Below are 27,021 nucleotides of genomic sequence, written 5' to 3'. Positions count from 1 at the left end.
GGGGCAAGGGTGGCCTTGCTGGGGCTGAGGGGCCGTGGCGACTCAATGGTGGCTCCCAGTGGCTTCGGGCAGCTGCTGTCGGGCAGGAGGGCCGGCCCGGGCTGCGGCCGGGCTGCGCCTAGCGCCGCGTGGGCGGGCAGGGCCGATGCCCAAGGGACCGCGGGCCCCGGGCCATGAAGCCTCCGGGGCCACGTCCCTGTGAGCGACGTGCGGGATCTTGGGAGGGGCGCCAAGCGCCCAAGGGTTTGCTGGGTCACGGCCGCCCTGGGCTGGGAGGTGGTCTCCAAACCCTCCGCCGCCGCCCGATACCCGAGACCTCCGTTCCCGCTGCCTGGGCGGGCGAGGGGGCCCTGCCGGGGCGGGCCGGCCGCCAGGCCGGCGTTAAGGCGCCAGCGCCAGCGAAACTGGGCCTCAAGAGGCCGCCCGCAGCCCCCGCCCCCGTCTACGGCCATACCACCCTGAACGCGCCCGATCTCGTCTGATCTCGGAAGCTAAGCAGGGTCGGGCCTGGTTAGTACTTGGATGGGAGACCGCCTGGGAATACCGGGTGCTGTAGGCTTTTTGCCTCCCGCTCCGCCCGCCTTCTCCTTTACTCGCCCGCGGCGGGGGCCGCCGGCTCCGCCCCCGCCGGGCCCCGCTGCAGGCCCCACCTCCTCAGGCCCCTCCCACCACGGCGCGCGACGGCGGGGGCGCTCCCCGCCGGCCCGGCCGGCCAGGCGGCCAGAAGGCGGCCCTGGAAGGCAGCCGCACCCCAGACGCTCCCGGGGTGGCCGGCCCGGACCCAGACTCCGCCGCCGGCCCAGCTGCCGTCCTTTCGGCCCGCGAGCCCCTCGACCTGCACCTGGCCGCCCCCACCGGCGCCCAGCCCCGGCGCCGCCACCTGTGTGCCTGTGTGTCCCTCCACAGCTCCCTCCGACAAAAGCCCCCCCCCACCCCGCCCCTCTGGCGTGTCACCGCGGCCGGGTGCGGGAGCGGGATCGAGGGCAGGGGCCGCTTGCCCGGGCCTGCCGGCCACCAGGGGCGGGGTCCTGAGCTCGGCGGGGGGTGTGGGGGCAAGGGTGGCCTTGCCGGGGCTGAGGGGCCGTGGCGACTCAATGGTGGCTCCCAGTGGCTTCGGGCCAGCTGCTGTCGGGCAGGAGGGCCGGCCCGGGCTGCGGCCGGGCTGCGCCTAGCGCCGCGTGGGCGGGCAGGGCCGATGCCCAAGGGACCGCGGGCCCCGGGCCCTGAAGCCTCTGGGGCCACGTCCCTGTGAGCGACGTGCGGGATCTTGGGCGGGGCGCCAAGCGCCCAAGGGTTTGCTGGGTCACGGCCGCCCTGGGCTGGGAGGTGGTCGCCAAACCCTCCGCCGCCGCCCGATACCCGAGACCTCCGTTCCCCCTGCCTGGGCGGGCGAGGGGGCCCTGCCGGGGCGGGCCGGCCGCCAGGCTGGCGTTAAGGCGCCAGCGCCAGCGAAACTGCTCCTCAAGAGGCCGCCCGCGGCCCCCAACCCCGTCTACGGCCATACCACCCTGAACGCGCCCGATCTCGTCTGATCTCGGAAGCTAAGCAGGGTCGGGCCTGGTTAGTACTTGGATGGGAGACCGCCTGGGAATACCGGGTGCTGTAGGCTTTTTGCCTGCCGCTCCGCCCGCCTTCTCCTTTACTCGCCCGCGGCGGGGGGGCCGCCGGCTCCGCCCCCGCCGAGCCCCGCTGCAGGCAGTAGTCAAGGTGGTTTGCCTGCCCGAGCAGGAAGCTTGGGCGATGGCAGAAGCGGGAAGAAACTCTTGAGCACAGGTTCTTGGGATCCACGGAGCAGCGCATGCACATGCGATGGCTGCCTACACAGCTGGCTTGCTTGTCTTGTGGGGAAAGGCGAGATGGGTCAGGGCCTGGGTTCCTGAGGGGCTGAGAATCAAGGCAGGGATAGAAGAAAGGGGACAGGCCCACATCCCCTGAACCCACGCCGGCGCCCACTCACCTTTGTGGAAAATACGATTGAAAAGTGCCCGCAAGAATCTCTTCAGATGCCTCCAGAGTTGAGGGAAGAAGGGGAGGGGGGAGGCCGGGAGCAGGGTGAGCCCTGAAATCCAACCCTTGTCCGGTCACACCCCAGCAGCCCTCCCACCTCAGCCCCTTCAAGACCCCAGGGCTCCCCCAACCGCGCTGCACAGATCCTGCCCTGACCATAGTCACCACGTTGATCCCCACGTTGAGCAAGATGAAGCTGACCGGGATCAGAAGAATTGAGTATCCTTGCTCCTGGCATTTCCTGGGGATGGGGCCAGTGAACGGCTCGGCTCGGTAGTAGTTTCGCTCACCCATGGCCGTTGGTCCCAGGACTGCCTGGGCCCTCTGCCCTCCAGTTTTAACTGGGAGCCAGACTGGGTCATAATGGGGCAGGGGGTGAGGTCACAGTGAGGGAGGGGGATGAAAAGGTGGGCCCAGAGTGGCATTCCCTGGTAACCAGGGTCAGGTAAGCTGAGCCTGGACAGTCAAACAGGGCCCGGTGGCCGGCATACATCCCCTCGAGCGGTCATTCATTCGCTCACCGCCCGCTGACTCACTTGTTCAAATGACACATTGCGTCTCTTGGCCCCTCTTGAGACTAGGAAGACCTTGGCCTCAGAGGCCTGCTGAAGGCCTGGCTGGAGTCCAGAGCCTCAGCCTTCTTCATGCCCTTCACTGGGCCTGGAGCTGGACCTGCCCAGATGTGGAACCTCCCAGTTTGGAAGCAACTTCTTGTATGAGGCTCTCTGTGGACAGGGACAGCTGAGACACAGAGGAGGTGCCCAGAGACCAGGGGTTTGGAGTCTGCAGCTGCAGATGTACTTAGTGCATGGTATAGGACCAGGAGGGGCCTGCTGGCAGAACTGTGGCCACTAAACCAAAGGGACCCTCAGGCCAAGAAGGGGACACTGGCTTCTTATTGCAGGAAGCCAAGCGCAGGGACCCAGGCTGGCAGAAGGAGTGGCGCTTCCAAGCCACAGACCACCAATGTTTCCTGGACTCTGGCGCTCTTTATTCCTCTCTCCATGCCCTGCCGCCCCCTGCCCCTGCCCCCATTTGCTGCTGGTACGTTCATTTTCCCAGTCTGGCTCCCGTGCAGAGAGGGCCTGGAGGCCGAGGTGGAAGGTAGCAGCGAGTCGGCCCGCGCTTGGCCCTCCTGCGGTTGCCGCTTCAGCACCAGACTGTCATACACCTGGTAGTTGGCATTGCCTCCCGGGTTCCGGCTGAGTGGCATGAAGGTGGGCGGGGGTGGAGGGTGCTCGGTAGCCTGGACGTCGGGCAGGAGGTGAGAGGGGCGGAGGAGCAGCGCTGAGCTGGGAGCCGGCGCCCGCTGGTGCGAGGCCTCGGCCAGTACCGTGAGGGAGGCGGAGGTGGCCACAGGGCGCCGCAAGGGCAGGATCTCAGCCCATTCGGCCGCCGGGTGCCGCACCTCGTGGGGATCGCGGGAGTAATCCAAGTGTCCCGTGGAGGGATGCAGGCTGCGGTTGCACTCGCTGCGAGCACAGCTGGGGAGGCTACGTCTGTGGGCCGGTGGGGTGTCGCGCTACCAGGCTTCGGGCCCGTAGCCCCGAGGCACCAGAGCGGATGGAGGCTCAGAGCCCTCCACACCCAGACTCCGCCATGGGCCCAGTTGCCGTCCTTTCGGCCCGCGAGCCCCTCGACCTGCACCTGGCCGCCCCCACCGGCGCCCAGCCCCGGTGCCGCCACCTGTGTGCCGGTGTGTCCCTCCACAGCTCCCTGCGACAAAAGCCCCCCCCCACACCGCCCCTCTGGCGTGTCACCGCGGCCGGGTGCGGGAGCGGGATCGAGGGCAGGGGCCGCTTCCCCGGTCCTGCCGGCCACCAGGGGCGGGGTCCTGAGCTCGGCGGGGGGTGTGGGGGCAAGGGTGGCCTTGCTGGGGCTGAGGGGCCGTGGCGACTCAATGGTGGCTCCCAGTGGCTTCGGGCAGCTGCTGTCGGGCAGGAGGGCCGGCCCGGGCTGCGGCCGGGCTGCGCCTAGCGCCGCGTGGGCGGGCAGGGCCGATGCCCAAGGGACCGCGGGCCCCGGGCCATGAAGCCTCCGGGGCCACGTCCCTGTGAGCGACGTGCGGGATCTTGGGCGGGGCGCCAAGCGCCCAAGGGTTTGCTGGGTCACGGCCGCCCTGAGCTGGGAGGTGGTCTCCAAACCCTCCGCCGCCGCCCGATACCCGAGACCTCCGTTCCCGCTGCCTGGGCGGGCGAGGGGGCCCTGCCGGGGCGGGCCGGCCGCCAGGCCGGCGTTAAGGCGCCAGCGCCAGCGAAACTGGGCCTCAAGAGGCCGCCCGCAGCCCCCGCCCCCGTCTACGGCCATACCACCCTGAACGCGCCCGATCTCGTCTGATCTCGGAAGCTAAGCAGGGTCGGGCCTGGTTAGTACTTGGATGGGAGACCGCCTGGGAATACCGGGTGCTGTAGGCTTTTTGCCTGCCGCTCCGCCCGCCTTCTCCTTTACTCGCCCGCGGCGGGGGCCGCCGGCTCCGCCCCCGCCGGGCCCCGCTGCAGGCCCCACCTCCTCAGGCCCCTCCCACCACGGCGCGCGACGGCGGGGGCGCTCCCCGCCGGCCCGGCCGGCCAGGCGGCCAGAAGGCGGCCCTGGAAGGCAGCCGCACCCCAGACGCTCCCGGGGTGGCCGGCCCGGACCCAGACTCCGCCGCCGGCCCAGCTGCCGTCCTTTCGGCCCGCGAGCCCCTCGACCTGCACCTGGCCGCCCCCACCGGCGCCCAGCCCCGGCGCCGCCACCTGTGTGCCTGTGTGTCCCTCCACAGCTCCCTCCGACAAAAGCCCCCCCCCACCCCGCCCCTCTGGCGTGTCACCGCGGCCGGGTGCGGGAGCGGGATCGAGGGCAGGGGCCGCTTGCCCGGGCCTGCCGGCCACCAGGGGCGGGGTCCTGAGCTCGGCGGGGGGTGTGGGGGCAAGGGTGGCCTTGCCGGGGCTGAGGGGCCGTGGCGACTCAATGGTGGCTCCCAGTGGCTTCGGGCCAGCTGCTGTCGGGCAGGAGGGCCGGCCCGGGCTGCGGCCGGGCTGAGCCTAGCGCCGCGTGGGCGGGCAGGGCCGATGCCCAAGGGACCGCGGGCCCCGGGCCCTGAAGCCTCTGGGGCCACGTCCCTGTGAGCGACGTGCGGGATCTTGGGCGGGGCGCCAAGCGCCCAAGGGTTTGCTGGGTCACGGCCGCCCTGGGCTGGGAGGTGGTCGCCAAACCCTCCGCCGCCGCCCGATACCCGAGACCTCCGTTCCCCCTGCCTGGGCGGGCGAGGGGGCCCTGCCGGGGCGGGCCGGCCGCCAGGCTGGCGTTAAGGCGCCAGCGCCAGCGAAACTGCTCCTCAAGAGGCCGCCCGCGGCCCCCGCCCCCGTCTACGGCCATACCACCCTGAACGCGCCCGATCTCGTCTGATCTCGGAAGCTAAGCAGGGTCGGGCCTGGTTAGTACTTGGATGGGAGACCGCCTGGGAATACCGGGTGCTGTAGGCTTTTTGCCTGCCGCTCCGCCCGCCTTCTCCTTTACTCGCCCGCGGCGGGGGGGCCGCCGGCTCCGCCCCCGCCGAGCCCCGCTGCAGGCAGTAGTCAAGGTGGTTTGCCTGCCCGAGCAGGAAGCTTGGGCGATGGCAGAAGCGGGAAGAAACTCTTGAGCACAGGTTCTTGGGATCCACGGAGCAGCGCATGCACATGCGATGGCTGCCTACACAGCTGGCTTGCTTGTCTGTGGGGAAAGGCGAGATGGGTCAGGGCCTGGGTTCCTGAGGGGCTGAGAATCAAGGCAGGGATAGAAGAAAGGGGACAGGCCCACATCCCCTGAACCCACGCCGGCGCCCACTCACCTTTGTGGAAAATACGATTGAAAAGTGCCCGCAAGAATCTCTTCAGATGCCTCCAGAGTTGAGGGAAGAAGGGGAGGGGGGAGGCCGGGAGCAGGGTGAGCCCTGAAATCCAACCCTTGTCCGGTCACACCCCAGCAGCCCTCCCACCTCAGCCCCTTCAAGACCCCAGGGCTCCCCCAACCGCGCTGCACAGATCCTGCCCTGACCATAGTCACCACGTTGATCCCCACGTTGAGCAAGATGAAGCTGACCGGGATCAGAAGAATTGAGTATCCTTGCTCCTGGCATTTCCTGGGGATGGGGCCAGTGAACGGCTCGGCTCGGTAGTAGTTTCGCTCACCCATGGCCGTTGGTCCCAGGACTGCCTGGGCCCTCTGCCCTCCAGTTTTAACTGGGAGCCAGACTGGGTCATAATGGGGCAGGGGGTGAGGTCACAGTGAGGGAGGGGGATGAAAAGGTGGGCCCAGAGTGGCATTCCCTGGTAACCAGGGTCAGGTAAGCTGAGCCTGGACAGTCAAACAGGGCCCGGTGGCCGGCATACATCCCCTCGAGCGGTCATTCATTCGCTCACCGCCCGCTGACTCACTTGTTCAAATGACACATTGCGTCTCTTGGCCCCTCTTGAGACTAGGAAGACCTTGGCCTCAGAGGCCTGCTGAAGGCCTGGCTGGAGTCCAGAGCCTCAGCCTTCTTCATGCCCTTCACTGGGCCTGGAGCTGGACCTGCCCAGATGTGGAACCTCCCAGTTTGGAAGCAACTTCTTGTATGAGGCTCTCTGTGGACAGGGACAGCTGAGACACAGAGGAGGTGCCCAGAGACCAGGGGTTTGGAGTCTGCAGCTGCAGATGTACTTAGTGCATGGTATAGGACCAGGAGGGGCCTGCTGGCAGAACTGTGGCCACTAAACCAAAGGGACCCTCAGGCCAAGAAGGGGACACTGGCTTCTTATTGCAGGAAGCCAAGCGCAGGGACCCAGGCTGGCAGAAGGAGTGGCGCTTCCAAGCCACAGACCACCAATGTTTCCTGGACTCTGGCGCTCTTTATTCCTCTCTCCATGCCCTGCCGCCCCCTGCCCCTGCCCCCATTTGCTGCTGGTACGTTCATTTTCCCAGTCTGGCTCCCGTGCAGAGAGGGCCTGGAGGCCGAGGTGGAAGGTAGCAGCGAGTCGGCCCGCGCTTGGCCCTCCTGCGGTTGCCGCTTCAGCACCAGACTGTCATACACCTGGTAGTTGGCATTGCCTCCCGGGTTCCGGCTGAGTGGCATGAAGGTGGGCGGGGGTGGAGGGTGCTCGGTAGCCTGGACGTCGGGCAGGAGGTGAGAGGGGCGGAGGAGCAGCGCTGAGCTGGGAGCCGGCGCCCGCTGGTGCGAGGCCTCGGCCAGTACCGTGAGGGAGGCGGAGGTGGCCACAGGGCGCCGCAAGGGCAGGATCTCAGCCCATTCGGCCGCCGGGTGCCGCACCTCGTGGGGATCGCGGGAGTAATCCAAGTGTCCCGTGGAGGGATGCAGGCTGCGGTTGCACTCGCTGCGAGCACAGCTGGGGAGGCTACGTCTGTGGGCCGGTGGGGTGTCGCGCTACCAGGCTTCGGGCCCGTAGCCCCGAGGCACCAGAGCGGATGGAGGCTCAGAGCCCTCCACACCCAGACTCCGCCATGGGCCCAGTTGCCGTCCTTTCGGCCCGCGAGCCCCTCGACCTGCACCTGGCCGCCCCCACCGGCGCCCAGCCCCGGTGCCGCCACCTGTGTGCCGGTGTGTCCCTCCACAGCTCCCTGCGACAAAAGCCCCCCCCCACACCGCCCCTCTGGCGTGTCACCGCGGCCGGGTGCGGGAGCGGGATCGAGGGCAGGGGCCGCTTCCCCGGTCCTGCCGGCCACCAGGGGCGGGGTCCTGAGCTCGGCGGGGGGTGTGGGGGCAAGGGTGGCCTTGCCGGGGCTGAGGGGCCGTGGCGACTCAATGGTGGCTCCCAGTGGCTTCGGGCCAGCTGCTGTCGGGCAGGAGGGCCGGCCCGGGCTGCGGCCGGGCTGCGCCTAGCGCCGCGTGGGCGGGCAGGGCCGATGCCCAAGGGACCGCGGGCCCCGGGCCCTGAAGCCTCTGGGGCCACGTCCCTGTGAGCGACGTGCGGGATCTTGGGCGGGGCGCCAAGCGCCCAAGGGTTTGCTGGGTCACGGCCGCCCTGGGCTGGGAGGTGGTCGCCAAACCCTCCGCCGCCGCCCGATACCCGAGACCTCCGTTCCCCCTGCCTGGGCGGGCGAGGGGGCCCTGCCGGGGCGGGCCGGCCGCCAGGCCGGCGTTAAGGCGCCAGCGCCAGCGAAACTGCTCCTCAAGAGGCCGCCCGCGGCCCCCGCCCCCGTCTACGGCCATACCACCCTGAACGCGCCCGATCTCGTCTGATCTCGGAAGCTAAGCAGGGTCGGGCCTGGTTAGTACTTGGATGGGAGACCGCCTGGGAATACCGGGTGCTGTAGGCTTTTTGCCTGCCGCTCCGCCCGCCTTCTCCTTTACTCGCCCGCGGCGGGGGGGCCGCCGGCTCCGCCCCCGCCGAGCCCCGCTGCAGGCAGTAGTCAAGGTGGTTTGCCTGCCCGAGCAGGAAGCTTGGGCGATGGCAGAAGCGGGAAGAAACTCTTGAGCACAGGTTCTTGGGATCCACGGAGCAGCGCATGCACATGCGATGGCTGCCTACACAGCTGGCTTGCTTGTCTGTGGGGAAAGGCGAGATGGGTCAGGGCCTGGGTTCCTGAGGGGCTGAGAATCAAGGCAGGGATAGAAGAAAGGGGACAGGCCCACATCCCCTGAACCCACGCCGGCGCCCACTCACCTTTGTGGAAAATACGATTGAAAAGTGCCCGCAAGAATCTCTTCAGATGCCTCCAGAGTTGAGGGAAGAAGGGGAGGGGGGAGGCCGGGAGCAGGGTGAGCCCTGAAATCCAACCCTTGTCCGGTCACACCCCAGCAGCCCTCCCACCTCAGCCCCTTCAAGACCCCAGGGCTCCCCCAACCGCGCTGCACAGATCCTGCCCTGACCATAGTCACCACGTTGATCCCCACGTTGAGCAAGATGAAGCTGACCGGGATCAGAAGAATTGAGTATCCTTGCTCCTGGCATTTCCTGGGGATGGGGCCAGTGAACGGCTCGGCTCGGTAGTAGTTTCGCTCACCCATGGCCGTTGGTCCCAGGACTGCCTGGGCCCTCTGCCCTCCAGTTTTAACTGGGAGCCAGACTGGGTCATAATGGGGCAGGGGGTGAGGTCACAGTGAGGGAGGGGGATGAAAAGGTGGGCCCAGAGTGGCATTCCCTGGTAACCAGGGTCAGGTAAGCTGAGCCTGGACAGTCAAACAGGGCCCGGTGGCCGGCATACATCCCCTCGAGCGGTCATTCATTCGCTCACCGCCCGCTGACTCACTTGTTCAAATGACACATTGCGTCTCTTGGCCCCTCTTGAGACTAGGAAGACCTTGGCCTCAGAGGCCTGCTGAAGGCCTGGCTGGAGTCCAGAGCCTCAGCCTTCTTCATGCCCTTCACTGGGCCTGGAGCTGGACCTGCCCAGATGTGGAACCTCCCAGTTTGGAAGCAACTTCTTGTATGAGGCTCTCTGTGGACAGGGACAGCTGAGACACAGAGGAGGTGCCCAGAGACCAGGGGTTTGGAGTCTGCAGCTGCAGATGTACTTAGTGCATGGTATAGGACCAGGAGGGGCCTGCTGGCAGAACTGTGGCCACTAAACCAAAGGGACCCTCAGGCCAAGAAGGGGACACTGGCTTCTTATTGCAGGAAGCCAAGCGCAGGGACCCAGGCTGGCAGAAGGAGTGGCGCTTCCAAGCCACAGACCACCAATGTTTCCTGGACTCTGGCGCTCTTTATTCCTCTCTCCATGCCCTGCCGCCCCCTGCCCCTGCCCCCATTTGCTGCTGGTACGTTCATTTTCCCAGTCTGGCTCCCGTGCAGAGAGGGCCTGGAGGCCGAGGTGGAAGGTAGCAGCGAGTCGGCCCGCGCTTGGCCCTCCTGCGGTTGCCGCTTCAGCACCAGACTGTCATACACCTGGTAGTTGGCATTGCCTCCCGGGTTCCGGCTGAGTGGCATGAAGGTGGGCGGGGGTGGAGGGTGCTCGGTAGCCTGGACGTCGGGCAGGAGGTGAGAGGGGCGGAGGAGCAGCGCTGAGCTGGGAGCCGGCGCCCGCTGGTGCGAGGCCTCGGCCAGTACCGTGAGGGAGGCGGAGGTGGCCACAGGGCGCCGCAAGGGCAGGATCTCAGCCCATTCGGCCGCCGGGTGCCGCACCTCGTGGGGATCGCGGGAGTAATCCAAGTGTCCCGTGGAGGGATGCAGGCTGCGGTTGCACTCGCTGCGAGCACAGCTGGGGAGGCTACGTCTGTGGGCCGGTGGGGTGTCGCGCTACCAGGCTTCGGGCCCGTAGCCCCGAGGCACCAGAGCGGATGGAGGCTCAGAGCCCTCCACACCCAGACTCCGCCATGGGCCCAGTTGCCGTCCTTTCGGCCCGCGAGCCCCTCGACCTGCACCTGGCCGCCCCCACCGGCGCCCAGCCCCGGTGCCGCCACCTGTGTGCCGGTGTGTCCCTCCACAGCTCCCTGCGACAAAAGCCCCCCCCCACACCGCCCCTCTGGCGTGTCACCGCGGCCGGGTGCGGGAGCGGGATCGAGGGCAGGGGCCGCTTCCCCGGTCCTGCCGGCCACCAGGGGCGGGGTCCTGAGCTCGGCGGGGGGTGTGGGGGCAAGGGTGGCCTTGCTGGGGCTGAGGGGCCGTGGCGACTCAATGGTGGCTCCCAGTGGCTTCGGGCAGCTGCTGTCGGGCAGGAGGGCCGGCCCGGGCTGCGGCCGGGCTGCGCCTAGCGCCGCGTGGGCGGGCAGGGCCGATGCCCAAGGGACCGCGGGCCCCGGGCCATGAAGCCTCCGGGGCCACGTCCCTGTGAGCGACGTGCGGGATCTTGGGCGGGGCGCCAAGCGCCCAAGGGTTTGCTGGGTCACGGCCGCCCTGAGCTGGGAGGTGGTCTCCAAACCCTCCGCCGCCGCCCGATACCCGAGACCTCCGTTCCCGCTGCCTGGGCGGGCGAGGGGGCCCTGCCGGGGCGGGCCGGCCGCCAGGCCGGCGTTAAGGCGCCAGCGCCAGCGAAACTGGGCCTCAAGAGGCCGCCCGCAGCCCCCGCCCCCGTCTACGGCCATACCACCCTGAACGCGCCCGATCTCGTCTGATCTCGGAAGCTAAGCAGGGTCGGGCCTGGTTAGTACTTGGATGGGAGACCGCCTGGGAATACCGGGTGCTGTAGGCTTTTTGCCTGCCGCTCCGCCCGCCTTCTCCTTTACTCGCCCGCGGCGGGGGCCGCCGGCTCCGCCCCCGCCGGGCCCCGCTGCAGGCCCCACCTCCTCAGGCCCCTCCCACCACGGCGCGCGACGGCGGGGGCGCTCCCCGCCGGCCCGGCCGGCCAGGCGGCCAGAAGGCGGCCCTGGAAGGCAGCCGCACCCCAGACGCTCCCGGGGTGGCCGGCCCGGACCCAGACTCCGCCGCCGGCCCAGCTGCCGTCCTTTCGGCCCGCGAGCCCCTCGACCTGCACCTGGCCGCCCCCACCGGCGCCCAGCCCCGGCGCCGCCACCTGTGTGCCTGTGTGTCCCTCCACAGCTCCCTCCGACAAAAGCCCCCCCCCACCCCGCCCCTCTGGCGTGTCACCGCGGCCGGGTGCGGGAGCGGGATCGAGGGCAGGGGCCGCTTGCCCGGGCCTGCCGGCCACCAGGGGCGGGGTCCTGAGCTCGGCGGGGGGTGTGGGGGCAAGGGTGGCCTTGCCGGGGCTGAGGGGCCGTGGCGACTCAATGGTGGCTCCCAGTGGCTTCGGGCCAGCTGCTGTCGGGCAGGAGGGCCGGCCCGGGCTGCGGCCGGGCTGAGCCTAGCGCCGCGTGGGCGGGCAGGGCCGATGCCCAAGGGACCGCGGGCCCCGGGCCCTGAAGCCTCTGGGGCCACGTCCCTGTGAGCGACGTGCGGGATCTTGGGCGGGGCGCCAAGCGCCCAAGGGTTTGCTGGGTCACGGCCGCCCTGGGCTGGGAGGTGGTCGCCAAACCCTCCGCCGCCGCCCGATACCCGAGACCTCCGTTCCCCCTGCCTGGGCGGGCGAGGGGGCCCTGCCGGGGCGGGCCGGCCGCCAGGCTGGCGTTAAGGCGCCAGCGCCAGCGAAACTGCTCCTCAAGAGGCCGCCCGCGGCCCCCGCCCCCGTCTACGGCCATACCACCCTGAACGCGCCCGATCTCGTCTGATCTCGGAAGCTAAGCAGGGTCGGGCCTGGTTAGTACTTGGATGGGAGACCGCCTGGGAATACCGGGTGCTGTAGGCTTTTTGCCTGCCGCTCCGCCCGCCTTCTCCTTTACTCGCCCGCGGCGGGGGGGCCGCCGGCTCCGCCCCCGCCGAGCCCCGCTGCAGGCAGTAGTCAAGGTGGTTTGCCTGCCCCAGCAGGAAGCTTGGGCGATGGCAGAAGCGGGAAGAAACTCTTGAGCACAGGTTCTTGGGATCCACGGAGCAGCGCATGCACATGCGATGGCTGCCTACACAGCTGGCTTGCTTGTCTGTGGGGAAAGGCGAGATGGGTCAGGGCCTGGGTTCCTGAGGGGCTGAGAATCAAGGCAGGGATAGAAGAAAGGGGACAGGCCCACATCCCCTGAACCCACGCCGGCGCCCACTCACCTTTGTGGAAAATACGATTGAAAAGTGCCCGCAAGAATCTCTTCAGATGCCTCCAGAGTTGAGGGAAGAAGGGGAGGGGGGAGGCCGGGAGCAGGGTGAGCCCTGAAATCCAACCCTTGTCCGGTCACACCCCAGCAGCCCTCCCACCTCAGCCCCTTCAAGACCCCAGGGCTCCCCCAACCGCGCTGCACAGATCCTGCCCTGACCATAGTCACCACGTTGATCCCCACGTTGAGCAAGATGAAGCTGACCGGGATCAGAAGAATTGAGTATCCTTGCTCCTGGCATTTCCTGGGGATGGGGCCAGTGAACGGCTCGGCTCGGTAGTAGTTTCGCTCACCCATGGCCGTTGGTCCCAGGACTGCCTGGGCCCTCTGCCCTCCAGTTTTAACTGGGAGCCAGACTGGGTCATAATGGGGCAGGGGGTGAGGTCACAGTGAGGGAGGGGGATGAAAAGGTGGGCCCAGAGTGGCATTCCCTGGTAACCAGGGTCAGGTAAGCTGAGCCTGGACAGTCAAACAGGGCCCGGTGGCCGGCATACATCCCCTCGAGCGGTCATTCATTCGCTCACCGCCCGCTGACTCACTTGTTCAAATGACACATTGCGTCTCTTGGCCCCTCTTGAGACTAGGAAGACCTTGGCCTCAGAGGCCTGCTGAAGGCCTGGCTGGAGTCCAGAGCCTCAGCCTTCTTCATGCCCTTCACTGGGCCTGGAGCTGGACCTGCCCAGATGTGGAACCTCCCAGTTTGGAAGCAACTTCTTGTATGAGGCTCTCTGTGGACAGGGACAGCTGAGACACAGAGGAGGTGCCCAGAGACCAGGGGTTTGGAGTCTGCAGCTGCAGATGTACTTAGTGCATGGTATAGGACCAGGAGGGGCCTGCTGGCAGAACTGTGGCCACTAAACCAAAGGGACCCTCAGGCCAAGAAGGGGACACTGGCTTCTTATTGCAGGAAGCCAAGCGCAGGGACCCAGGCTGGCAGAAGGAGTGGCGCTTCCAAGCCACAGACCACCAATGTTTCCTGGACTCTGGCGCTCTTTATTCCTCTCTCCATGCCCTGCCGCCCCCTGCCCCTGCCCCCATTTGCTGCTGGTACGTTCATTTTCCCAGTCTGGCTCCCGTGCAGAGAGGGCCTGGAGGCCGAGGTGGAAGGTAGCAGCGAGTCGGCCCGCGCTTGGCCCTCCTGCGGTTGCCGCTTCAGCACCAGACTGTCATACACCTGGTAGTTGGCATTGCCTCCCGGGTTCCGGCTGAGTGGCATGAAGGTGGGCGGGGGTGGAGGGTGCTCGGTAGCCTGGACGTCGGGCAGGAGGTGAGAGGGGCGGAGGAGCAGCGCTGAGCTGGGAGCCGGCGCCCGCTGGTGCGAGGCCTCGGCCAGTACCGTGAGGGAGGCGGAGGTGGCCACAGGGCGCCGCAAGGGCAGGATCTCAGCCCATTCGGCCGCCGGGTGCCGCACCTCGTGGGGATCGCGGGAGTAATCCAAGTGTCCCGTGGAGGGATGCAGGCTGCGGTTGCACTCGCTGCGAGCACAGCTGGGGAGGCTACGTCTGTGGGCCGGTGGGGTGTCGCGCTACCAGGCTTCGGGCCCGTAGCCCCGAGGCACCAGAGCGGATGGAGGCTCAGAGCCCTCCACACCCAGACTCCGCCATGGGCCCAGTTGCCGTCCTTTCGGCCCGCGAGCCCCTCGACCTGCACCTGGCCGCCCCCACCGGCGCCCAGCCCCGGTGCCGCCACCTGTGTGCCGGTGTGTCCCTCCACAGCTCCCTGCGACAAAAGCCCCCCCCCACACCGCCCCTCTGGCGTGTCACCGCGGCCGGGTGCGGGAGCGGGATCGAGGGCAGGGGCCGCTTCCCCGGTCCTGCCGGCCACCAGGGGCGGGGTCCTGAGCTCGGCGGGGGGTGTGGGGGCAAGGGTGGCCTTGCCGGGGCTGAGGGGCCGTGGCGACTCAATGGTGGCTCCCAGTGGCTTCGGGCAGCTGCTGTCGGGCAGGAGGGCCGGCCCGGGCTGCGGCCGGGCTGCGCCTAGCGCCGCGTGGGCGGGCAGGGCCGATGCCCAAGGGACCGCGGGCCCCGGGCCATGAAGCCTCCGGGGCCACGTCCCTGTGAGCGACGTGCGGGATCTTGGGAGGGGCGCCAAGCGCCCAAGGGTTTGCTGGGTCACGGCCGCCCTGGGCTGGGAGGTGGTCTCCAAACCCTCCGCCGCCGCCCGATACCCGAGACCTCCGTTCCCGCTGCCTGGGCGGGCGAGGGGGCCCTGCCGGGGCGGGCCGGCCGCCAGGCCGGCGTTAAGGCGCCAGCGCCAGCGAAACTGGGCCTCAAGAGGCCGCCCGCAGCCCCCGCCCCCGTCTACGGCCATACCACCCTGAACGCGCCCGATCTCGTCTGATCTCGGAAGCTAAGCAGGGTCGGGCCTGGTTAGTACTTGGATGGGAGACCGCCTGGGAATACCGGGTGCTGTAGGCTTTTTGCCTGCCGCTCCGCCCGCCTTCTCCTTTACTCGCCCGCGGCGGGGGCCGCCGGCTCCGCCCCCGCCGGGCCCCGCTGCAGGCCCCACCTCCTCAGGCCCCTCCCACCACGGCGCGCGACGGCGGGGGCGCTCCCCGCCGGCCCGGCCGGCCAGGCGGCCAGAAGGCGGCCCTGGAAGGCAGCCGCACCCCAGACGCTCCCGGGGTGGCCGGCCCGGACCCAGACTCCGCCGCCGGCCCAGCTGCCGTCCTTTCGGCCCGCGAGCCCCTCGACCTGCACCTGGCCGCCCCCACCGGCGCCCAGCCCCGGCGCCGCCACCTGTGTGCCTGTGTGTCCCTCCACAGCTCCCTCCGACAAAAGCCCCCCCCCACCCCGCCCCTCTGGCGTGTCACCGCGGCCGGGTGCGGGAGCGGGATCGAGGGCAGGGGCCGCTTGCCCGGGCCTGCCGGCCACCAGGGGCGGGGTCCTGAGCTCGGCGGGGGGTGTGGGGGCAAGGGTGGCCTTGCCGGGGCTGAGGGGCCGTGGCGACTCAATGGTGGCTCCCAGTGGCTTCGGGCCAGCTGCTGTCGGGCAGGAGGGCCGGCCCGGGCTGCGGCCGGGCTGAGCCTAGCGCCGCGTGGGCGGGCAGGGCCGATGCCCAAGGGACCGCGGGCCCCGGGCCCTGAAGCCTCTGGGGCCACGTCCCTGTGAGCGACGTGCGGGATCTTGGGCGGGGCGCCAAGCGCCCAAGGGTTTGCTGGGTCACGGCCGCCCTGGGCTGGGAGGTGGTCGCCAAACCCTCCGCCGCCGCCCGATACCCGAGACCTCCGTTCCCCCTGCCTGGGCGGGCGAGGGGGCCCTGCCGGGGCGGGCCGGCCGCCAGGCTGGCGTTAAGGCGCCAGCGCCAGCGAAACTGCTCCTCAAGAGGCCGCCCGCGGCCCCCGCCCCCGTCTACGGCCATACCACCCTGAACGCGCCCGATCTCGTCTGATCTCGGAAGCTAAGCAGGGTCGGGCCTGGTTAGTACTTGGATGGGAGACCGCCTGGGAATACCGGGTGCTGTAGGCTTTTTGCCTGCCGCTCCGCCCGCCTTCTCCTTTACTCGCCCGCGGCGGGGGGGCCGCCGGCTCCGCCCCCGCCGAGCCCCGCTGCAGGCAGTAGTCAAGGTGGTTTGCCTGCCCGAGCAGGAAGCTTGGGCGATGGCAGAAGCGGGAAGAAACTCTTGAGCACAGGTTCTTGGGATCCACGGAGCAGCGCATGCACATGCGATGGCTGCCTACACAGCTGGCTTGCTTGTCTGTGGGGAAAGGCGAGATGGGTCAGGGCCTGGGTTCCTGAGGGGCTGAGAATCAAGGCAGGGATAGAAGAAAGGGGACAGGCCCACATCCCCTGAACCCACGCCGGCGCCCACTCACCTTTGTGGAAAATACGATTGAAAAGTGCCCGCAAGAATCTCTTCAGATGCCTCCAGAGTTGAGGGAAGAAGGGGAGGGGGGAGGCCGGGAGCAGGGTGAGCCCTGAAATCCAACCCTTGTCCGGTCACACCCCAGCAGCCCTCCCACCTCAGCCCCTTCAAGACCCCAGGGCTCCCCCAACCGCGCTGCACAGATCCTGCCCTGACCATAGTCACCACGTTGATCCCCACGTTGAGCAAGATGAAGCTGACCGGGATCAGAAGAATTGAGTATCCTTGCTCCTGGCATTTCCTGGGGATGGGGCCAGTGAACGGCTCGGCTCGGTAGTAGTTTCGCTCACCCATGGCCGTTGGTCCCAGGACTGCCTGGGCCCTCTGCCCTCCAGTTTTAACTGGGAGCCAGACTGGGTCATAATGGGGCAGGGGGTGAGGTCACAGTGAGGGAGGGGGATGAAAAGGTGGGCCCAGAGTGGCATTCCCTGGTAACCAGGGTCAGGTAAGCTGAGCCTGGACAGTCAAACAGGGCCCGGTGGCCGGCATACATCCCCTCGAGCGGTCATTCATTCGCTCACCGCCCGCTGACTCACTTGTTCAAATGACACATTGCGTCTCTTGGCCCCTCTTGAGACTAGGAAGACCTTGGCCTCAGAGGCCTGCTGAAGGCCTGGCTGGAGTCCAGAGCCTCAGCCTTCTTCATGCCCTTCACTGGGCCTGGAGCTGGACCTGCCCAGATGTGGAACCTCCCAGTTTGGAAGCAACTTCTTGTATGAGGCTCTCTGTGGACAGGGACAGCTGAGACACAGAGGAGGTGCCCAGAGACCAGGGGTTTGGAGTCTGCAGCTGCAGATGTACTTAGTGCATGGTATAGGACCAGGAGGGGCCTGCTGGCAGAACTGTGGCCACTAAACCAAAGGGACCCTCAGGCCAAGAAGGGGACACTGGCTTCTTATTGCAGGAAGCCAAGCGCAGGGACCCAGGCTGGCAGAAGGAGTGGCGCTTCCAAGCCACAGACCACCAATGTTTCCTGGACTCTGGCGCTCTTTATTCCTCTCTCCATGCCCTGCCGCCCCCTGCCCCTGCCCCCATTTGCTGCTGGTACGTTCATTTTCCCAGTCTGGCTCCCGTGCAGAGAGGGCCTGGAGGCCGAGGTGGAAGGTAGCAGCGAGTCGGCCCGCGCTTGGCCCTCCTGCGGTTGCCGCTTCAGCACCAGACTGTCATACACCTGGTAGTTGGCATTGCCTCCCGGGTTCCGGCTGAGTGGCATGAAGGTGGGCGGGGGTGGAGGGTGCTCGGTAGCCTGGACGTCGGGCAGGAGGTGAGAGGGGCGGAGGAGCAGCGCTGAGCTGGGAGCCGGCGCCCGCTGGTGCGAGGCCTCGGCCAGTACCGTGAGGGAGGCGGAGGTGGCCACAGGGCGCCGCAAGGGCAGGATCTCAGCCCATTCGGCCGCCGGGTGCCGCACCTCGTGGGGATCGCGGGAGTAATCCAAGTGTCCCGTGGAGGGATGCAGGCTGCGGTTGCACTCGCTGCGAGCACAGCTGGGGAGGCTACGTCTGTGGGCCGGTGGGGTGTCGCGCTACCAGGCTTCGGGCCCGTAGCCCCGAGGCACCAGAGCGGATGGAGGCTCAGAGCCCTCCACACCCAGACTCCGCCATGGGCCCAGTTGCCGTCCTTTCGGCCCGCGAGCCCCTCGACCTGCACCTGGCCGCCCCCACCGGCGCCCAGCCCCGGTGCCGCCACCTGTGTGCCGGTGTGTCCCTCCACAGCTCCCTGCGACAAAAGCCCCCCCCCACACCGCCCCTCTGGCGTGTCACCGCGGCCGGGTGCGGGAGCGGGATCGAGGGCAGGGGCCGCTTCCCCGGTCCTGCCGGCCACCAGGGGCGGGGTCCTGAGCTCGGCGGGGGGTGTGGGGGCAAGGGTGGCCTTGCTGGGGCTGAGGGGCCGTGGCGACTCAATGGTGGCTCCCAGTGGCTTCGGGCAGCTGCTGTCGGGCAGGAGGGCCGGCCCGGGCTGCGGCCGGGCTGCGCCTAGCGCCGCGTGGGCGGGCAGGGCCGATGCCCAAGGGACCGCGGGCCCCGGGCCATGAAGCCTCCGGGGCCACGTCCCTGTGAGCGACGTGCGGGATCTTGGGCGGGGCGCCAAGCGCCCAAGGGTTTGCTGGGTCACGGCCGCCCTGGGCTGGGAGGTGGTCTCCAAACCCTCCGCCGCCGCCCGATACCCGAGACCTCCGTTCCCGCTGCCTGGGCGGGCGAGGGGGCCCTGCCGGGGCGGGCCGGCCGCCAGGCCGGCGTTAAGGCGCCAGCGCCAGCGAAACTGGGCCTCAAGAGGCCGCCCGCAGCCCCCGCCCCCGTCTACGGCCATACCACCCTGAACGCGCCCGATCTCGTCTGATCTCGGAAGCTAAGCAGGGTCGGGCCTGGTTAGTACTTGGATGGGAGACCGCCTGGGAATACCGGGTGCTGTAGGCTTTTTGCCTGCCGCTCCGCCCGCCTTCTCCTTTACTCGCCCGCGGCGGGGGCCGCCGGCTCCGCCCCCGCCGGGCCCCGCTGCAGGCCCCACCTCCTCAGGCCCCTCCCACCACGGCGCGCGCCGGCGGGGGCGCTCCCCGCCGGCCCGGCCGGCCAGGCGGCCAGAAGGCGGCCCTGGAAGGCAGCCGCACCCCAGACGCTCCCGGGGTGGCCGGCCCGGACCCAGACTCCGCCGCCGGCCCAGCTGCCGTCCTTTCGGCCCGCGAGCCCCTCGACCTGCACCTGGCCGCCCCCACCGGCGCCCAGCCCCGGCGCCGCCACCTGTGTGCCTGTGTGTCCCTCCACAGCTCCCTCCGACAAAAGCCCCCCCCCACCCCGCCCCTCTGGCGTGTCACCGCGGCCGGGTGCGGGAGCGGGATCGAGGGCAGGGGCCGCTTGCCCGGGCCTGCCGGCCACCAGGGGCGGGGTCCTGAGCTCGGCGGGGGGTGTGGGGGCAAGGGTGGCCTTGCCGGGGCTGAGGGGCCGTGGCGACTCAATGGTGGCTCCCAGTGGCTTCGGGCCAGCTGCTGTCGGGCAGGAGGGCCGGCCCGGGCTGCGGCCGGGCTGCGCCTAGCGCCGCGTGGGCGGGCAGGGCCGATGCCCAAGGGACCGCGGGCCCCGGGCCCTGAAGCCTCTGGGGCCACGTCCCTGTGAGCGACGTGCGGGATCTTGGGCGGGGCGCCAAGCGCCCAAGGGTTTGCTGGGTCACGGCCGCCCTGGGCTGGGAGGTGGTCGCCAAACCCTCCGCCGCCGCCCGATACCCGAGACCTCCGTTCCCCCTGCCTGGGCGGGCGAGGGGGCCCTGCCGGGGCGGGCCGGCCGCCAGGCTGGCGTTAAGGCGCCAGCGCCAGCGAAACTGCTCCTCAAGAGGCCGCCCGCGGCCCCCAACCCCGTCTACGGCCATACCACCCTGAACGCGCCCGATCTCGTCTGATCTCGGAAGCTAAGCAGGGTCGGGCCTGGTTAGTACTTGGATGGGAGACCGCCTGGGAATACCGGGTGCTGTAGGCTTTTTGCCTGCCGCTCCGCCCGCCTTCTCCTTTACTCGCCCGCGGCGGGGGGGCCGCCGGCTCCGCCCCCGCCGAGCCCCGCTGCAGGCAGTAGTCAAGGTGGTTTGCCTGCCCGAGCAGGAAGCTTGGGCGATGGCAGAAGCGGGAAGAAACTCTTGAGCACAGGTTCTTGGGATCCACGGAGCAGCGCATGCACATGCGATGGCTGCCTACACAGCTGGCTTGCTTGTCTTGTGGGGAAAGGCGAGATGGGTCAGGGCCTGGGTTCCTGAGGGGCTGAGAATCAAGGCAGGGATAGAAGAAAGGGGACAGGCCCACATCCCCTGAACCCACGCCGGCGCCCACTCACCTTTGTGGAAAATACGATTGAAAAGTGCCCGCAAGAATCTCTTCAGATGCCTCCAGAGTTGAGGGAAGAAGGGGAGGGGGGAGGCCGGGAGCAGGGTGAGCCCTGAAATCCAACCCTTGTCCGGTCACACCCCAGCAGCCCTCCCACCTCAGCCCCTTCAAGACCCCAGGGCTCCCCCAACCGCGCTGCACAGATCCTGCCCTGACCATAGTCACCACGTTGATCCCCACGTTGAGCAAGATGAAGCTGACCGGGATCAGAAGAATTGAGTATCCTTGCTCCTGGCATTTCCTGGGGATGGGGCCAGTGAACGGCTCGGCTCGGTAGTAGTTTCGCTCACCCATGGCCGTTGGTCCCAGGACTGCCTGGGCCCTCTGCCCTCCAGTTTTAACTGGGAGCCAGACTGGGTCATAATGGGGCAGGGGGTGAGGTCACAGTGAGGGAGGGGGATGAAAAGGTGGGCCCAGAGTGGCATTCCCTGGTAACCAGGGTCAGGTAAGCTGAGCCTGGACAGTCAAACAGGGCCCGGTGGCCGGCATACATCCCCTCGAGCGGTCATTCATTCGCTCACCGCCCGCTGACTCACTTGTTCAAATGACACATTGCGTCTCTTGGCCCCTCTTGAGACTAGGAAGACCTTGGCCTCAGAGGCCTGCTGAAGGCCTGGCTGGAGTCCAGAGCCTCAGCCTTCTTCATGCCCTTCACTGGGCCTGGAGCTGGACCTGCCCAGATGTGGAACCTCCCAGTTTGGAAGCAACTTCTTGTATGAGGCTCTCTGTGGACAGGGACAGCTGAGACACAGAGGAGGTGCCCAGAGACCAGGGGTTTGGAGTCTGCAGCTGCAGATGTACTTAGTGCATGGTATAGGACCAGGAGGGGCCTGCTGGCAGAACTGTGGCCACTAAACCAAAGGGACCCTCAGGCCAAGAAGGGGACACTGGCTTCTTATTGCAGGAAGCCAAGCGCAGGGACCCAGGCTGGCAGAAGGAGTGGCGCTTCCAAGCCACAGACCACCAATGTTTCCTGGACTCTGGCGCTCTTTATTCCTCTCTCCATGCCCTGCCGCCCCCTGCCCCTGCCCCCATTTGCTGCTGGTACGTTCATTTTCCCAGTCTGGCTCCCGTGCAGAGAGGGCCTGGAGGCCGAGGTGGAAGGTAGCAGCGAGTCGGCCCGCGCTTGGCCCTCCTGCGGTTGCCGCTTCAGCACCAGACTGTCATACACCTGGTAGTTGGCATTGCCTCCCGGGTTCCGGCTGAGTGGCATGAAGGTGGGCGGGGGTGGAGGGTGCTCGGTAGCCTGGACGTCGGGCAGGAGGTGAGAGGGGCGGAGGAGCAGCGCTGAGCTGGGAGCCGGCGCCCGCTGGTGCGAGGCCTCGGCCAGTACCGTGAGGGAGGCGGAGGTGGCCACAGGGCGCCGCAAGGGCAGGATCTCAGCCCATTCGGCCGCCGGGTGCCGCACCTCGTGGGGATCGCGGGAGTAATCCAAGTGTCCCGTGGAGGGATGCAGGCTGCGGTTGCACTCGCTGCGAGCACAGCTGGGGAGGCTACGTCTGTGGGCCGGTGGGGTGTCGCGCTACCAGGCTTCGGGCCCGTAGCCCCGAGGCACCAGAGCGGATGGAGGCTCAGAGCCCTCCACACCCAGACTCCGCCATGGGCCCAGTTGCCGTCCTTTCGGCCCGCGAGCCCCTCGACCTGCACCTGGCCGCCCCCACCGGCGCCCAGCCCCGGTGCCGCCACCTGTGTGCCGGTGTGTCCCTCCACAGCTCCCTGCGACAAAAGCCCCCCCCCCACACCGCCCCTCTGGCGTGTCACCGCGGCCGGGTGCGGGAGCGGGATCGAGGGCAGGGGCCGCTTCCCCGGTCCTGCCGGCCACCAGGGGCGGGGTCCTGAGCTCGGCGGGGGGTGTGGGGGCAAGGGTGGCCTTGCTGGGGCTGAGGGGCCGTGGCGACTCAATGGTGGCTCCCAGTGGCTTCGGGCAGCTGCTGTCGGGCAGGAGGGCCGGCCCGGGCTGCGGCCGGGCTGCGCCTAGCGCCGCGTGGGCGGGCAGGGCCGATGCCCAAGGGACCGCGGGCCCCGGGCCATGAAGCCTCCGGGGCCACGTCCCTGTGAGCGACGTGCGGGATCTTGGGCGGGGCGCCAAGCGCCCAAGGGTTTGCTGGGTCACGGCCGCCCTGAGCTGGGAGGTGGTCTCCAAACCCTCCGCCGCCGCCCGATACCCGAGACCTCCGTTCCCGCTGCCTGGGCGGGCGAGGGGGCCCTGCCGGGGCGGGCCGGCCGCCAGGCCGGCGTTAAGGCGCCAGCGCCAGCGAAACTGGGCCTCAAGAGGCCGCCCGCAGCCCCCGCCCCCGTCTACGGCCATACCACCCTGAACGCGCCCGATCTCGTCTGATCTCGGAAGCTAAGCAGGGTCGGGCCTGGTTAGTACTTGGATGGGAGACCGCCTGGGAATACCGGGTGCTGTAGGCTTTTTGCCTGCCGCTCCGCCCGCCTTCTCCTTTACTCGCCCGCGGCGGGGGCCGCCGGCTCCGCCCCCGCCGGGCCCCGCTGCAGGCCCCACCTCCTCAGGCCCCTCCCACCACGGCGCGCGCCGGCGGGGGCGCTCCCCGCCGGCCCGGCCGGCCAGGCGGCCAGAAGGCGGCCCTGGAAGGCAGCCGCACCCCAGACGCTCCCGGGGTGGCCGGCCCGGACCCAGACTCCGCCGCCGGCCCAGCTGCCGTCCTTTCGGCCCGCGAGCCCCTCGACCTGCACCTGGCCGCCCCCACCGGCGCCCAGCCCCGGCGCCGCCACCTGTGTGCCTGTGTGTCCCTCCACAGCTCCCTCCGACAAAAGCCCCCCCCCACCCCGCCCCTCTGGCGTGTCACCGCGGCCGGGTGCGGGAGCGGGATCGAGGGCAGGGGCCGCTTGCCCGGGCCTGCCGGCCACCAGGGGCGGGGTCCTGAGCTCGGCGGGGGGTGTGGGGGCAAGGGTGGCCTTGCCGGGGCTGAGGGGCCGTGGCGACTCAATGGTGGCTCCCAGTGGCTTCGGGCCAGCTGCTGTCGGGCAGGAGGGCCGGCCCGGGCTGCGGCCGGGCTGCGCCTAGCGCCGCGTGGGCGGGCAGGGCCGATGCCCAAGGGACCGCGGGCCCCGGGCCCTGAAGCCTCTGGGGCCACGTCCCTGTGAGCGACGTGCGGGATCTTGGGCGGGGCGCCGAGCGCCCAAGGGTTTGCTGGGTCACGGCCGCCCTGGGCTGGGAGGTGGTCGCCAAACCCTCCGCCGCCGCCCGATACCCGAGACCTCCGTTCCCCCTGCCTGGGCGGGCGAGGGGGCCCTGCCGGGGCGGGCCGGCCGCCAGGCTGGCGTTAAGGCGCCAGCGCCAGCGAAACTGCTCCTCAAGAGGCCGCCCGCGGCCCCCGCCCCCGTCTACGGCCATACCACCCTGAACGCGCCCGATCTCGTCTGATCTCGGAAGCTAAGCAGGGTCGGGCCTGGTTAGTACTTGGATGGGAGACCGCCTGGGAATACCGGGTGCTGTAGGCTTTTTGCCTGCCGCTCCGCCCGCCTTCTCCTTTACTCGCCCGCGGCGGGGGGGCCGCCGGCTCCGCCCCCGCCGAGCCCCGCTGCAGGCAGTAGTCAAGGTGGTTTGCCTGCCCGAGCAGGAAGCTTGGGCGATGGCAGAAGCGGGAAGAAACTCTTGAGCACAGGTTCTTGGGATCCACGGAGCAGCGCATGCACATGCGATGGCTGCCTACACAGCTGGCTTGCTTGTCTGTGGGGAAAGGCGAGATGGGTCAGGGCCTGGGTTCCTGAGGGGCTGAGAATCAAGGCAGGGATAGAAGAAAGGGGACAGGCCCACATCCCCTGAACCCACGCCGGCGCCCACTCACCTTTGTGGAAAATACGATTGAAAAGTGCCTGCAAGAATCTCTTCAGATGCCTCCAGAGTTGAGGGAAGAAGGGGAGGGGGGAGGCCGGGAGCAGGGTGAGCCCTGAAATCCAACCCTTGTCCGGTCACACCCCAGCAGCCCTCCCACCTCAGCCCCTTCAAGACCCCAGGGCTCCCCCAACCGCGCTGCACAGATCCTGCCCTGACCATAGTCACCACGTTGATCCCCACGTTGAGCAAGATGAAGCTGACCGGGATCAGAAGAATTGAGTATCCTTGCTCCTGGCATTTCCTGGGGATGGGGCCAGTGAACGGCTCGGCTCGGTAGTAGTTTCGCTCACCCATGGCCGTTGGTCCCAGGACTGCCTGGGCCCTCTGCCCTCCAGTTTTAACTGGGAGCCAGACTGGGTCATAATGGGGCAGGGGGTGAGGTCACAGTGAGGGAGGGGGATGAAAAGGTGGGCCCAGAGTGGCATTCCCTGGTAACCAGGGTCAGGTAAGCTGAGCCTGGACAGTCAAACAGGGCCCGGTGGCCGGCATACATCCCCTCGAGCGGTCATTCATTCGCTCACCGCCCGCTGACTCACTTGTTCAAATGACACATTGCGTCTCTTGGCCCCTCTTGAGACTAGGAAGACCTTGGCCTCAGAGGCCTGCTGAAGGCCTGGCTGGAGTCCAGAGCCTCAGCCTTCTTCATGCCCTTCACTGGGCCTGGAGCTGGACCTGCCCAGATGTGGAACCTCCCAGTTTGGAAGCAACTTCTTGTATGAGGCTCTCTGTGGACAGGGACAGCTGAGACACAGAGGAGGTGCCCAGAGACCAGGGGTTTGGAGTCTGCAGCTGCAGATGTACTTAGTGCATGGTATAGGACCAGGAGGGGCCTGCTGGCAGAACTGTGGCCACTAAACCAAAGGGACCCTCAGGCCAAGAAGGGGACACTGGCTTCTTATTGCAGGAAGCCAAGCGCAGGGACCCAGGCTGGCAGAAGGAGTGGCGCTTCCAAGCCACAGACCACCAATGTTTCCTGGACTCTGGCGCTCTTTATTCCTCTCTCCATGCCCTGCCGCCCCCTGCCCCTGCCCCCATTTGCTGCTGGTACGTTCATTTTCCCAGTCTGGCTCCCGTGCAGAGAGGGCCTGGAGGCCGAGGTGGAAGGTAGCAGCGAGTCGGCCCGCGCTTGGCCCTCCTGCGGTTGCCGCTTCAGCACCAGACTGTCATACACCTGGTAGTTGGCATTGCCTCCCGGGTTCCGGCTGAGTGGCATGAAGGTGGGCGGGGGTGGAGGGTGCTCGGTAGCCTGGACGTCGGGCAGGAGGTGAGAGGGGCGGAGGAGCAGCGCTGAGCTGGGAGCCGGCGCCCGCTGGTGCGAGGCCTCGGCCAGTACCGTGAGGGAGGCGGAGGTGGCCACAGGGCGCCGCAAGGGCAGGATCTCAGCCCATTCGGCCGCCGGGTGCCGCACCTCGTGGGGATCGCGGGAGTAATCCAAGTGTCCCGTGGAGGGATGCAGGCTGCGGTTGCACTCGCTGCGAGCACAGCTGGGGAGGCTACGTCTGTGGGCCGGTGGGGTGTCGCGCTACCAGGCTTCGGGCCCGTAGCCCCGAGGCACCAGAGCGGATGGAGGCTCAGAGCCCTCCACACCCAGACTGCGCCAATGGGCCCAGTTGCCATCCTTTCGGCCCGCGAGCCCCTCGACCTGAACCTGGCCTCCCCCACCGGCGCCCAGCCCCGGCGCCGCCACCTGTGTGCCGGTGTGTCCCTCCACAGCTCCCTCAGACAAAAGCCCCCCCCCACACCGCCCCTCTGGCGTGTCACCGCGGCCGGGTGCGGGAGCGGGATCGAGGGCAGGGGCCGCTTCCCCGGGCCTGCCGGACACCAGGGGCGGGGTCCTGAGCTCGGCCGGGTGTGTGGGGGCAAGGGTGGCCTTGCCGGGGCTGAGTGGCCGTGGCGACTCAATGGTGGCTCCCAGTGGCTTCGGGCAGCTGCTGTCGGGCAGGAGGGCCGGCCCGGGCTGCGGCCGGGCTGCGCCTAGCGCCGCGTGGGCGGGCAGGGCCGATGCCCAAGGGACCGCGGGGCCCGGGCCATGAAGCCTCCGGGGCCACGTCCCTGTGAGCGACGTGCGGGATCTTGGGAGGGGCGCCAAGCGCCCAAGGGTTTGCTGGGTCACGGCCGCCCTGGGCTGGGAGGTGGTCTCCAAACCCTCCGCCGCCGCCCGATACCCGAGACCTCCGTTCCCCCTGCCTGGGCGGGCGAGGGGGCCCTGCCGGGGCGGGCCGGCCGCCAAGCCGGCGTTAAGGCGCCAGCGCCAGCGAAACTGGGCATCAAGAGGCCGCCCGCGGCCCCACTCCCCGTCTACGGCCATACCACCCTGAACGCGCCCGATCTCGTCTGATCTCGGAAGCTAAGCAGGGTCGGGCCTGGTTAGTACTTGGATGGGAGACCGCCTGGGAATACCGGGTGCTGTAGGCTTTTTGCCTGCCGCTCCGCCCGCCTTCTCCTTTACTCGCCCGCGGCGGGGGGGCCGCCGGCTCCGCCCCCGCCGGGCCCCGCTGCAGGCCCCACCTCCTCAGGCCCCTCCCACCACGGCGCGCGCCGGCGGGGGCGATCCCCGCCGGCCCGGCCGGCCAGGCGGCCAGAAGGCGGCCCTGGAAGGCAGCCGCACCCCAGACGCTCCCGGGGTGGCCGGCCCGGTCCCAGACTCCGCCGCGGGCCCAGCTGCCGTCCTTTCGGCCCGCGAGCCCCTCGACCTGCACCTGGCCGCCCCCACCGGCGCCCAGCCCCGGCGCCGCCACCTGTGTGCCTGTGTGTCCCTCCACAGCTCCCTCCGACAAAAGCCCCCCCCCACCCCGCCCCTCTGGCGTGTCACCGCGGCCGGGTGCGGGAGCGGGATCGAGGGCAGGGGCCGCTTCCCCGGGCCTGCCGGCCATCAGGGGCGGGGTCCTGAGCTCG

General features: G+C 69.0%; 14 non-coding genes across 14 annotated transcripts; all 14 read left to right on the top strand.

Annotated features, from left to right (window-relative positions):
• Positions 1 to 440: 440 nt before the first annotated feature.
• Positions 441 to 559, top strand: LOC132415671 (5S ribosomal RNA). Its single transcript, XR_009517390.1, has one exon. It is a non-coding gene; the product is annotated as a 5S ribosomal RNA (ribosomal RNA).
• Positions 560 to 1,490: 931 nt separating this feature from the next.
• Positions 1,491 to 1,609, top strand: LOC132415669 (5S ribosomal RNA). Its single transcript, XR_009517388.1, has one exon. It is a non-coding gene; the product is annotated as a 5S ribosomal RNA (ribosomal RNA).
• A 2,693-nt stretch (positions 1,610 to 4,302) lies between these two features.
• Positions 4,303 to 4,421, top strand: LOC132415668 (5S ribosomal RNA). Its single transcript, XR_009517387.1, has one exon. It is a non-coding gene; the product is annotated as a 5S ribosomal RNA (ribosomal RNA).
• A 931-nt stretch (positions 4,422 to 5,352) lies between these two features.
• Positions 5,353 to 5,471, top strand: LOC132415667 (5S ribosomal RNA). Its single transcript, XR_009517386.1, has one exon. It is a non-coding gene; the product is annotated as a 5S ribosomal RNA (ribosomal RNA).
• A 2,693-nt stretch (positions 5,472 to 8,164) lies between these two features.
• LOC132415666 (5S ribosomal RNA) lies at positions 8,165 to 8,283 on the top strand. The gene has a single exon (XR_009517385.1). It is a non-coding gene; the product is annotated as a 5S ribosomal RNA (ribosomal RNA).
• Positions 8,284 to 10,975: 2,692 nt separating this feature from the next.
• Positions 10,976 to 11,094, top strand: LOC132415665 (5S ribosomal RNA). Its single transcript, XR_009517384.1, has one exon. It is a non-coding gene; the product is annotated as a 5S ribosomal RNA (ribosomal RNA).
• Positions 11,095 to 12,025: 931 nt separating this feature from the next.
• On the top strand, positions 12,026 to 12,144 carry LOC132415664 (5S ribosomal RNA). Its single transcript, XR_009517383.1, has one exon. It is a non-coding gene; the product is annotated as a 5S ribosomal RNA (ribosomal RNA).
• Positions 12,145 to 14,836: 2,692 nt separating this feature from the next.
• Positions 14,837 to 14,955, top strand: LOC132415663 (5S ribosomal RNA). Its single transcript, XR_009517382.1, has one exon. It is a non-coding gene; the product is annotated as a 5S ribosomal RNA (ribosomal RNA).
• A 931-nt stretch (positions 14,956 to 15,886) lies between these two features.
• LOC132415658 (5S ribosomal RNA) lies at positions 15,887 to 16,005 on the top strand. The gene has a single exon (XR_009517379.1). It is a non-coding gene; the product is annotated as a 5S ribosomal RNA (ribosomal RNA).
• Positions 16,006 to 18,697: 2,692 nt separating this feature from the next.
• Positions 18,698 to 18,816, top strand: LOC132415647 (5S ribosomal RNA). The gene has a single exon (XR_009517367.1). It is a non-coding gene; the product is annotated as a 5S ribosomal RNA (ribosomal RNA).
• Positions 18,817 to 19,747: 931 nt separating this feature from the next.
• LOC132415635 (5S ribosomal RNA) lies at positions 19,748 to 19,866 on the top strand. The gene has a single exon (XR_009517355.1). It is a non-coding gene; the product is annotated as a 5S ribosomal RNA (ribosomal RNA).
• Positions 19,867 to 22,560: 2,694 nt separating this feature from the next.
• On the top strand, positions 22,561 to 22,679 carry LOC132415623 (5S ribosomal RNA). Its single transcript, XR_009517343.1, has one exon. It is a non-coding gene; the product is annotated as a 5S ribosomal RNA (ribosomal RNA).
• Positions 22,680 to 23,610: 931 nt separating this feature from the next.
• On the top strand, positions 23,611 to 23,729 carry LOC132415611 (5S ribosomal RNA). The gene has a single exon (XR_009517332.1). It is a non-coding gene; the product is annotated as a 5S ribosomal RNA (ribosomal RNA).
• A 2,693-nt stretch (positions 23,730 to 26,422) lies between these two features.
• LOC132415600 (5S ribosomal RNA) lies at positions 26,423 to 26,541 on the top strand. The gene has a single exon (XR_009517322.1). It is a non-coding gene; the product is annotated as a 5S ribosomal RNA (ribosomal RNA).
• Positions 26,542 to 27,021: the final 480 nt, after the last annotated feature.

Source organism: Delphinus delphis, chromosome 19, assembly GCF_949987515.2.
Source record: "Delphinus delphis chromosome 19, mDelDel1.2, whole genome shotgun sequence".
Lineage (NCBI taxonomy): Eukaryota > Metazoa > Chordata > Mammalia > Artiodactyla > Delphinidae > Delphinus > Delphinus delphis.
The sequence above is the reverse complement of the archived record's forward strand: the minus strand, read 5'-3'. Positions and strand labels throughout refer to the sequence as shown.